The 12403-nt window shown below is 35.5% G+C and overlaps 1 pseudogene; it reads left to right on the top strand.

The window, feature by feature from the left end:
• Nucleotides 1-5632: 5632 nt before the first annotated feature.
• Nucleotides 5633-6985, top strand: LOC149771745 (MAP kinase-interacting serine/threonine-protein kinase 1 pseudogene; annotated as a pseudogene).
• The last annotated feature ends 5418 nt before the right edge of the window (nucleotides 6986-12403 follow it).

The following is a 12403-nucleotide window of genomic DNA, read 5'->3' as shown; positions in this document are numbered from 1 at the left end:
TTGTAAGTTATAACAAATAGATATTTGGAAAATTGCATTTTTTAATAAAAAGTCCCATTTCTATGAAATATTGTTTTCCTTTGTGAAATTAAATTTTGTATTAGATGTGATTTGTAATTTTCAATAATCTCTCTCTCTGTCTATCTATCTATCAGAAAAATTATATTAGAAGAAACGAAACAACTCAGCTATGTACACATGTACAAATTTCTACCCCAAATTTCAATTTTTAGTTTTAACATACCCAATAAATCGAAACTCATTTGATACTTGGGAAATATATGTAGCTACTAAATTTCTGACTCACGCTTAAACAGATTTGTTCCGTTTAATTGGTAGTGTTGTGGTTTGAGCTGTGAAATAAGGATTCGGAAAATGTCCCCAAGGCATACGTGCTTAAAACAACACTTGACACAAGCGGCGACATGGATTAAGTCTGACAATAGGATAATCTGAAATGTTTGCACGATTCAAAGGAACTAACTGTTATGGCTAATTACATTGAATAAATAATTACATGTTTATTGGTGAGCCATTTACTAAATACCGTGCTTATGTGCTGATTATCTACTTGTGATTGATGCTATTCTTTTGTAGACATGATGAACAGAATATTGTTTACTTGTTCTTTTAAAAACTAAACTATCAGAGCTTTATTAAACAGACATGATATCGCTTTTGATGCTTTGAGGATGCAGACCGACAAAGAAGTTTTCTAAAAATCAGATTCACTCAAATGATTTTCGGCAGATAATTATCATTGCATACATATATTTAAGTATAGTTTGTCTTTCCACACAACAATGTTTGCATGCAGTGCTACGGGTGAGATATAGAAACCACCTGTAATTGGTAATTCTCACAAGCTCCGCTGCTTTAAGGACATTACACTTTTCATAAAGGGGTCCCAAACTGAGAGTTAAGGCTCAAAGTAGAACAAAAGTTTGGAGTAAAAGTTTTGAAGGAAAGGAATGACCACCGTCTGGGGCTTTCCTTCAGTATTTACATGAGTTAGGCTGCTGTACATGTCGGAGGACGCCAGGAGGGTGCCTCTTTTTACATACATTATGGGATTTGGTATCAAATCATGGTATAGATGATGCCATCAGTTTCGTAACTGTAGCAGGTGTGGTACCACGGGCCTTCCACCAACGGATTGTCCATAACCGGTACAACAACAAGAAAACATGCCTCAAAACTCAGTAATGATTGATGAAATGGCCTATGATCGTCAGAGGGTTCCAGATCCTGGGGGAGAGATGGAACAGATCTCAGGAAACCCACCCCACTGAAATGCCGCAACATCGAACCAGGTCATACTGGGTATGCAGTGCGAAATTGAGGTTGGAAGCTCAAACGGTCCTAAAACTTCTCAATCCACGTCCACATAATGGACTAGTTATACAAATACGAGTGCACGTGAGAAGAAGGGGGCAAAGGGTAAAAAAGGAAAACAACAAAGCAAACGAAACACAAAAACCTACCACCCCATATTTATTTATGGAAGAACCAAGTTTCTAGCATAAAACAAATCCGCTCATCGAGTCTAAAATAATAGTGAGCGAGAGTGAGGAGGTTGAGAGCCCTCAACACACAAATTTTCCACTGTCAATTTTACTATATGTTATTGCAATTGAAACATTATATAAGAATATTGAAAATAATAGCAATTAATTGGAAATTGGCGGGCAAATGACCCAGGAGCTCCCCCAAATTGAATCAAACAACAAGTGAAGGCTTTAGGAATATTTTATGGAAAGAATTTAGACGAACTTAATTACAACCAAATATTAAAGAAAGTTGAGGAACAGATAGAAATTTGGTCATAGGTTCTCTAAACCTAATGGAATTCTTACAAGCCTATAAGACCTACATTTATTGCCAAATTGATTATGTAACACAAAAATAGATTTGATAGAACCAATGATAAACATTCTTTTCTTTTCATGAAATCCTTATTTAATATGTACATGTTGAAATGTGCAAGTGACACAGATACTCCTATATGCACCCATATTAGACATATCCGCTCACCCGTACCCTCATATACACACACATACTTACACACACACACACACACACTTACTGCTCATACATACGTTGTAAAACGCTTATACTAATTTTACATAATACGTAAGTTTCTAGCTAACGTATAGGCGAGGAATTTATAATAATAAATTATTTTACGTCTACTTATCAATTAACATAATAACTTTACATAGAATTTAAAACAAATGAAATTACTATTCAAGTTTTAAATTTAGAGATATAGTATTGATTGAAATACAAAGTGTATACAAAATTGTATAAGCGTGAAAGGTCATGTTAAAAGGATAGACAAGGTAAAGTACAGAAAAAGCTCGTGCGAAAAGAAAGATAGTGTTAACACGTGCGGCTTGGGGTATTCTTGAATTAACGTGTTGACCGGTAAACGTGGGTTGAAACATGCAGGCAAAAAGACGGTGTACTAAAGAATCAGGAGATTAGAAAAGGATACATAATTGGATATATTTAAAGAAAAAGGTAAGTAGTGAGTATTATTCTAGACTTATGCCACTTACTATTTAACAAATTTAAAGAGAACATAATAACCCAGCTAGACACCATTTGTCAATAAAGTGAAGAAGGTTAAGTCTGGAAATGTCAGCTCTGATTCTACATTTTAGGCAAGAGAGAAAGAAGAATAGCAAGGTGTTACTGGTTACCACTTCTTTATGATAATATGCATGGATACATTTAATCCATATAGCATATTTGTATCCAGCGCATAATAAAAGCCACAAGTCCGCGATTTCAGGTTCCGGAAACAAGGCCCCATAGAAGAAACTTAGGATAAGACCAAATTTAAGGAATGTAAAAAGTACCGAAGGAGTTTCGAGAGTTTTTTTCAGCCATTTAATTATGAGCTGTTGTAAAGCGAGTATTAAATTGCATTCGAAAATTAAATGGTCAGTGATTTCAGTCCCACCGCAAAAAAAAGTGCATAACTTGAATTAGGGAATATTTTTAAAAAATGTGTTTTACAGGTAAAATGTCGTGTATGATTTTAAAACACACATATCTAGTGATGGTGTATAGGAATTTATTTTGCAGGTGTTTCTTGTTGTTGAAATATTGGGGGAGTTTAAGTCATATAATTTGGTTATTTTGGGTTCAAGAAGGTGACTTTGTAGTTGTCGTTGATATAATATTTTTGTAGGGTCTTAACCAAAACTGAGACCAGGATTATTTTATGAATTGAGATTGAAATATAAATTATTCTGTTTATATGGATCCGTAGAATACGTTATATCCAACGGGATCTTCTTATATAAACCGCAAAATGAAGTGGGACTGGGACTATGCTATTTGCATCACAAACACACAATATATATTTTAAGTAGAATAAGGCACAGTTGTTCGTTACGAAGAAAACTTAGGAGTATCCGTCATTGAATCAGGGTATGAATGTTCAATCCTGTAACAATATAATACAAGAAAAAGACACGAGTTCGCACCTATCGGTAGTTCCAACCATGCTAGTTTATCTTAATTGCGTCTGCTAATTTCCACCTTCAGCCAGTGGTAATCAAGAATAGTTCAATTTTCAAAACTGCTCGGCACACTTCGTTCAGTATGAGACATCTTGGAGAAAATTCAATAATTGTTCGCCGATTTTGACGTTTGGACAACTAATGGCAGGCAGTGCCGTTTGCATTCGAATAGTCTTGGATTTCACCAGTGAACGAAAGGTAAGATCCGAACAACATCGAGTGCGCAGTTTTTCGGATCTTACCTTTCGGTCAATCGTGAAAAATGAACTCTTCTTGATTACGAATGGCTTACGTTGGAGATTAGCAGACGCTATTAGGATAAACTAACAGAGTCGGACCTACCGAGCGGTGGGGACTCGTGTCTTCCCTTGTGTTATATTGTTACAGGTTAGAAGCGTCATCCTTTGATTCATGGACGAATACTCCTAATTTTCACTGTAACGAACCCCTTTAGAATAAGGCACTTTACAGATAATACCCAGTATACCTGGGAGGCCGTATACATTTATTTGTACCGATACCTATGTAAGCACAATCGGAGACTAGTAATCGGAATCTATATTGGGATGGAATACGGAAGAGATGGGAAGCTATCTCGTCTGCTTTTAACAAAGCGTGATGTTTATTCACCTACATGACGTTTGGATCACTGGCGAGATGGCCTTTAAAAAACATAGTATACGTATGATTCCGCCTTGCCATTTGTATGGTCAATACACTGATTCTAAATCCACACAATACTGCGTTGTCCGCAAACAGCAACTGACCGTTATAGAATTACTGGTGCAATAAGGGATACATTTTTGGGCATTGACGCAAAATAACCTCTAAATTACAAATGAGATTAATGACAGCAATATATATAAATAAAGTTTTAGTTGATTATGTAACATCAATGATGAAAGCCAAACGATTAGATATGTTTTAAGGTGCACAAGAGTACTTCATTTATATAGTTTTTCTCATACCATGAAACAAATTGATCATCTTTGGACCGCGTGCTTTGTCTGACGAAACAGGGTTAATGGGAGCGTTAAATAAAAAAGAAAGACCTCTAATTCATACGATCATCGAAATTATATCAAGCGCATGTGAAATTGTTTGTTCTCATATACTTGTATAAAAAGTTTTAATTTATCTTGAATAAGTTTTTGTTTATTATTAAAATAAAAATCGTATGACTATAAGCTAGATACATAGTATTATTCAGTGAAAGACAACCCATGGACGCTGCTGGAGTCCCGACAATACTTAAGTATGAAAGCCTTGAATTTGCAATGGTTACAAGAAGAAAAAAAGGACGTTATAAATTTATGGAAGCCCGTGCATATCAATTATCTTGAACCATTTTTCAAGTTGTTTGCAGAAATGCATTTTAGATACCACATCGGTTACCATTAACGATGCCATTTGAAAATAACTATAGTCTACTTTCAATAATATTTATTGAAGGAAAATAAACATCTTCATATATAACTTAAAGACTGCGATGTTTTCGGATTTTGTACAACCAAAAAGCTTGTTAAAAGTTGTTTTGAATTTGACAAAGAGAGAGAAAGAAAGAGATTTTAGAAGTATTTTTGAAATTGAATATTAGACAGAAACATTATTTCATTGCATAGACTAGCCAGGCGATCATCTATGTTGAATCAATGATAGATGGTACATGTTACTAACAGAAATATAAGATTTAAAAGAATTTCTTTATGAAAATATTTTCTCATAAAATAAGAAAACATCGATCAATTATGTTTTTGGCAAATGACTATTCGTGATAGCACTGTAAAGAAATAAATATCAACTAAAAGCTTGTTAAACAAATTTCTTGTTTTCGTTTGTTCTAGTAATTGTTTCCACTTTATAACTGTGATATGTATTCTTCCATTCCAAGGTGTGAATCAATCATCACAGCGAGGCCAGAGGAACTTCCGTGAGTGCCTAATTAAGTGCTTACTCAGTGTCAGTAGGGGATTTATCTGAATACTGTTGAATTTTAGTCGCATCGACAGGATGACACGAACCAATCAGGAAGCTAATTGTCACCAACCGATCACATATATAAAAGGTGCTGACATTACGGTACTTTAAACAGACTGAATATGGAGATGGATAACGATTTTAGGGACATGGAAAGCCATAATTTACGGGATGCAGAAAAAAACGCAAGTTTAAATCGTAATACACCAAGACTCCGAAAGAAGACAAAAAGGGCAGCTGATATTCCTGTTACAAAATTTCATGATTTGTACAGACCAACAGGAGAAATCTTAGGAAATGGTGCTATTGATTCAGTGCAGACATTTATAAATATTTCCAACAGCAAAGAATATGCTGTAAAGATCATTAAAAACAACACGATCCGATCCAGCAGCAAAGTCTTCAAAGAAATAGAAATATACAACTTATGTCAAGGTCAGGAGAACATCTTACAGCTTTATGAATACTTTGAAGAAGAAGGTCGATTTTATTTGGTCTTTGACAAGATGTTGGGAGGAACCTTGTTTGACAATATTGAGAGAAGGGGTCATCTGACTGAGACAGAAGCCAGTTTAATAGTGAAATGCATCACACGAGCCTTGGATTTCCTCCACAATAAAGGAATAGTCCACAGGGATCTAAAGCTAGAAAACATATTGTGTGAAAAGAAAGAAATATTCCCAATACGAATATGTGATTTTGACTTGGCAAGTGGTGTGCCTGTTGAAAGCCAGAAGGATATGTGTACCACGCCAGATCTCCTGACGCCAGTCGGCACAGCAGATTATATGGCTCCTGAAGTTGTTGAAGTTTGGCTTGGTGAATCCTTATCCTATGACAAGAAATGTGATCTCTGGAGCCTGGGAATAATCATGTACATCACGCTGTGCGGTTACCATCCATTTTATGGCGACTGTGGAGGTGGTTGTGGGTGGAACAGTGATGTGATGTGTCGGGACTGCCAGGACATGCTTTTCAGCAGCATCAAAAATGATGATTATGAGTTTCCAGAAAACGATTGGAGTGTAATCTCAGACAGTGCCAAAGACCTCATTCGTCACTTGCTGGTGCGAGATCCACGCAAGCGTTATTCTACCGAGCAGGTCTTGAACCACCCCTGGGTATCTTGCCCACCGGCTGCTACTGCTCTTGCTGCACCAACAATGCTTTCTAGGAATAGCAGTACCAAGGATTTGGAGCCATTTGCTGAGACTGCTATTTCAATCAACCGCATGCTGCAGCAGCATCTAATTATTCACAAGCCGCCAAGTTATGCTTATAATGACGAAAATGAGGGAAAAGAAAACGATGAAATCAATTCTGAAGAAATTGTAGTACCACCATTGAAATTGTCCCCATCTGCTTCCAGCTTGACAAAACATCGGTCAAGTTTGGTGGCCGGAACCAATGTTCGTTCAACAGAATTCGATAGTGGCTGTACACTGCCGGGCATCAGTCATTCACAGGACGAATAGTTATTTAGTGATATTTTCATCTGAATAACTTTTATTTTGAAAATAATTACAAACACGTGACTAACTTTGCTACATCAAGTTTACGATAAGGACTGTTTGTTCAAAATATGCTGCCTTTGATGAAAAGTTTAGGATTTGTTCTGATTTTCATCAATCCAGATTGTCTTGTTTCGAAGAGTACATTTTAAGAGTGGGTGGGTGGGATTATACAACCTAAAGAGTTTTCATCTCTTATAATGTAGATGAAACAAATTGTCCGGAGTATATATGTGCATATATCACTTTCGTTGAATTGTTGCTAAAATGTAATTGACTTTTATTCTGTAAAATGCTGATTGTTGTAATAAAATACGACTGAATTTTATATGATCGTTAATACCAATTCATGGTTCTGAATGTCTTTGAAAGGAGAGATTATTCAGTATTTGTGTTAATAATCAACGAGTGCTTTGATTTTATAATTGTGCTGTTATTCATGAATGAGGTTGGTGGAATGTAAAATGTTCTCTGATGCTTAAAATGACGTGTCAAAATAGTGATATTTTATATCTAAAGTGCCAGTATATCACCAGGTGTTAATATGTAAATCTTACTCAGTTTGATTTCTAATATTTCTTCATTAACTAAATTCATACTAGCATCTTGATTTTTTCTTCAGTGTATTTCGCAATTATATTTCATTCTCATTTATCGGACACTTGTAAGTTATAACAAATAGATATTTGGAAAATTGCATTTTTTAATAAAAAGTCCCATTTCTATGAAATATTGTTTTCCTTTGTGAAATTAAATTTTGTATTAGATGTGATTTGTAATTTTCAATAATCTCTCTCTCTGTCTATCTATCTATCAGAAAAATTATATTAGAAGAAACGAAACAACTCAGCTATGTACACATGTACAAATTTCTACCCCAAATTTCAATTTTTAGTTTTAACATACCCAATAAATCGAAACTCATTTGATACTTGGGAAATATATGTAGCTACTAAATTTCTGACTCACGCTTAAACAGATTTGTTCCGTTTAATTGGTAGTGTTGTGGTTTGAGCTGTGAAATAAGGATTCGGAAAATGTCCCCAAGGCATACGTGCTTAAAACAACACTTGACACAAGCGGCGACATGGATTAAGTCTGACAATAGGATAATCTGAAATGTTTGCACGATTCAAAGGAACTAACTGTTATGGCTAATTACATTGAATAAATAATTACATGTTTATTGGTGAGCCATTTACTAAATACCGTGCTTATGTGCTGATTATCTACTTGTGATTGATGCTATTCTTTTGTAGACATGATGAACAGAATATTGTTTACTTGTTCTTTTAAAAACTAAACTATCAGAGCTTTATTAAACAGACATGATATCGCTTTTGATGCTTTGAGGATGCAGACCGACAAAGAAGTTTTCTAAAAATCAGATTCACTCAAATGATTTTCGGCAGATAATTATCATTGCATACATATATTTAAGTATAGTTTGTCTTTCCACACAACAATGTTTGCATGCAGTGCTACGGGTGAGATATAGAAACCACCTGTAATTGGTAATTCTCACAAGCTCCGCTGCTTTAAGGACATTACACTTTTCATAAAGGGGTCCCAAACTGAGAGTTAAGGCTCAAAGTAGAACAAAAGTTTGGAGTAAAAGTTTTGAAGGAAAGGAATGACCACCGTCTGGGGCTTTCCTTCAGTATTTACATGAGTTAGGCTGCTGTACATGTCGGAGGACGCCAGGAGGGTGCCTCTTTTTACATACATTATGGGATTTGGTATCAAATCATGGTATAGATGATGCCATCAGTTTCGTAACTGTAGCAGGTGTGGTACCACGGGCCTTCCACCAACGGATTGTCCATAACCGGTACAACAACAAGAAAACATGCCTCAAAACTCAGTAATGATTGATGAAATGGCCTATGATCGTCAGAGGGTTCCAGATCCTGGGGGAGAGATGGAACAGATCTCAGGAAACCCACCCCACTGAAATGCCGCAACATCGAACCAGGTCATACTGGGTATGCAGTGCGAAATTGAGGTTGGAAGCTCAAACGGTCCTAAAACTTCTCAATCCACGTCCACATAATGGACTAGTTATACAAATACGAGTGCACGTGAGAAGAAGGGGGCAAAGGGTAAAAAAGGAAAACAACAAAGCAAACGAAACACAAAAACCTACCACCCCATATTTATTTATGGAAGAACCAAGTTTCTAGCATAAAACAAATCCGCTCATCGAGTCTAAAATAATAGTGAGCGAGAGTGAGGAGGTTGAGAGCCCTCAACACACAAATTTTCCACTGTCAATTTTACTATATGTTATTGCAATTGAAACATTATATAAGAATATTGAAAATAATAGCAATTAATTGGAAATTGGCGGGCAAATGACCCAGGAGCTCCCCCAAATTGAATCAAACAACAAGTGAAGGCTTTAGGAATATTTTATGGAAAGAATTTAGACGAACTTAATTACAACCAAATATTAAAGAAAGTTGAGGAACAGATAGAAATTTGGTCATAGGTTCTCTAAACCTAATGGAATTCTTACAAGCCTATAAGACCTACATTTATTGCCAAATTGATTATGTAACACAAAAATAGATTTGATAGAACCAATGATAAACATTCTTTTCTTTTCATGAAATCCTTATTTAATATGTACATGTTGAAATGTGCAAGTGACACAGATACTCCTATATGCACCCATATTAGACATATCCGCTCACCCGTACCCTCATATACACACACATACTTACACACACACACACACACACACTTACTGCTCATACATACGTTGTAAAACGCTTATACTAATTTTACATAATACGTAAGTTTCTAGCTAACGTATAGGCGAGGAATTTATAATAATAAATTATTTTACGTCTACTTATCAATTAACATAATAACTTTACATAGAATTTAAAACAAATGAAATTACTATTCAAGTTTTAAATTTAGAGATATAGTATTGATTGAAATACAAAGTGTATACAAAATTGTATAAGCGTGAAAGGTCATGTTAAAAGGATAGACAAGGTAAAGTACAGAAAAAGCTCGTGCGAAAAGAAAGATAGTGTTAACACGTGCGGCTTGGGGTATTCTTGAATTAACGTGTTGACCGGTAAACGTGGGTTGAAACATGCAGGCAAAAAGACGGTGTACTAAAGAATCAGGAGATTAGAAAAGGATACATAATTGGATATATTTAAAGAAAAAGGTAAGTAGTGAGTATTATTCTAGACTTATGCCACTTACTATTTAACAAATTTAAAGAGAACATAATAACCCAGCTAGACACCATTTGTCAATAAAGTGAAGAAGGTTAAGTCTGGAAATGTCAGCTCTGATTCTACATTTTAGGCAAGAGAGAAAGAAGAATAGCAAGGTGTTACTGGTTACCACTTCTTTATGATAATATGCATGGATACATTTAATCCATATAGCATATTTGTATCCAGCGCATAATAAAAGCCACAAGTCCGCGATTTCAGGTTCCGGAAACAAGGCCCCATAGAAGAAACTTAGGATAAGACCAAATTTAAGGAATGTAAAAAGTACCGAAGGAGTTTCGAGAGTTTTTTTCAGCCATTTAATTATGAGCTGTTGTAAAGCGAGTATTAAATTGCATTCGAAAATTAAATGGTCAGTGATTTCAGTCCCACCGCAAAAAAAAGTGCATAACTTGAATTAGGGAATATTTTTAAAAAATGTGTTTTACAGGTAAAATGTCGTGTATGATTTTAAAACACACATATCTAGTGATGGTGTATAGGAATTTATTTTGCAGGTGTTTCTTGTTGTTGAAATATTGGGGGAGTTTAAGTCATATAATTTGGTTATTTTGGGTTCAAGAAGGTGACTTTGTAGTTGTCGTTGATATAATATTTTTGTAGGGTCTTAACCAAAACTGAGACCAGGATTATTTTATGAATTGAGATTGAAATATAAATTATTCTGTTTATATGGATCCGTAGAATACGTTATATCCAACGGGATCTTCTTATATAAACCGCAAAATGAAGTGGGACTGGGACTATGCTATTTGCATCACAAACACACAATATATATTTTAAGTAGAATAAGGCACAGTTGTTCGTTACGAAGAAAACTTAGGAGTATCCGTCATTGAATCAGGGTATGAATGTTCAATCCTGTAACAATATAATACAAGAAAAAGACACGAGTTCGCACCTATCGGTAGTTCCAACCATGCTAGTTTATCTTAATTGCGTCTGCTAATTTCCACCTTCAGCCAGTGGTAATCAAGAATAGTTCAATTTTCAAAACTGCTCGGCACACTTCGTTCAGTATGAGACATCTTGGAGAAAATTCAATAATTGTTCGCCGATTTTGACGTTTGGACAACTAATGGCAGGCAGTGCCGTTTGCATTCGAATAGTCTTGGATTTCACCAGTGAACGAAAGGTAAGATCCGAACAACATCGAGTGCGCAGTTTTTCGGATCTTACCTTTCGGTCAATCGTGAAAAATGAACTCTTCTTGATTACGAATGGCTTACGTTGGAGATTAGCAGACGCTATTAGGATAAACTAACAGAGTCGGACCTACCGAGCGGTGGGGACTCGTGTCTTCCCTTGTGTTATATTGTTACAGGTTAGAAGCGTCATCCTTTGATTCATGGACGAATACTCCTAATTTTCACTGTAACGAACCCCTTTAGAATAAGGCACTTTACAGATAATACCCAGTATACCTGGGAGGCCGTATACATTTATTTGTACCGATACCTATGTAAGCACAATCGGAGACTAGTAATCGGAATCTATATTGGGATGGAATACGGAAGAGATGGGAAGCTATCTCGTCTGCTTTTAACAAAGCGTGATGTTTATTCACCTACATGACGTTTGGATCACTGGCGAGATGGCCTTTAAAAAACATAGTATACGTATGATTCCGCCTTGCCATTTGTATGGTCAATACACTGATTCTAAATCCACACAATACTGCGTTGTCCGCAAACAGCAACTGACCGTTATAGAATTACTGGTGCAATAAGGGATACATTTTTGGGCATTGACGCAAAATAACCTCTAAATTACAAATGAGATTAATGACAGCAATATATATAAATAAAGTTTTAGTTGATTATGTAACATCAATGATGAAAGCCAAACGATTAGATATGTTTTAAGGTGCACAAGAGTACTTCATTTATATAGTTTTTCTCATACCATGAAACAAATTGATCATCTTTGGACCGCGTGCTTTGTCTGACGAAACAGGGTTAATGGGAGCGTTAAATAAAAAAGAAAGACCTCTAATTCATACGATCATCGAAATTATATCAAGCGCATGTGAAATTGTTTGTTCTCATATACTTGTATAAAAAGTTTTAATTTATCTTGAATAAGTTTTTGTTTATTATTAAAATAAAAATCGTATGACTAT

The sequence above is a fragment of the Sinohyriopsis cumingii genome, unplaced genomic scaffold, assembly GCF_028554795.1.
Source record: "Sinohyriopsis cumingii isolate HCF-2022 unplaced genomic scaffold, ASM2855479v2 utg001699l, whole genome shotgun sequence".
Lineage (NCBI taxonomy): Eukaryota > Metazoa > Mollusca > Bivalvia > Unionida > Unionidae > Sinohyriopsis > Sinohyriopsis cumingii.
This window is presented reverse-complemented; position numbering and strand designations above follow the sequence as displayed.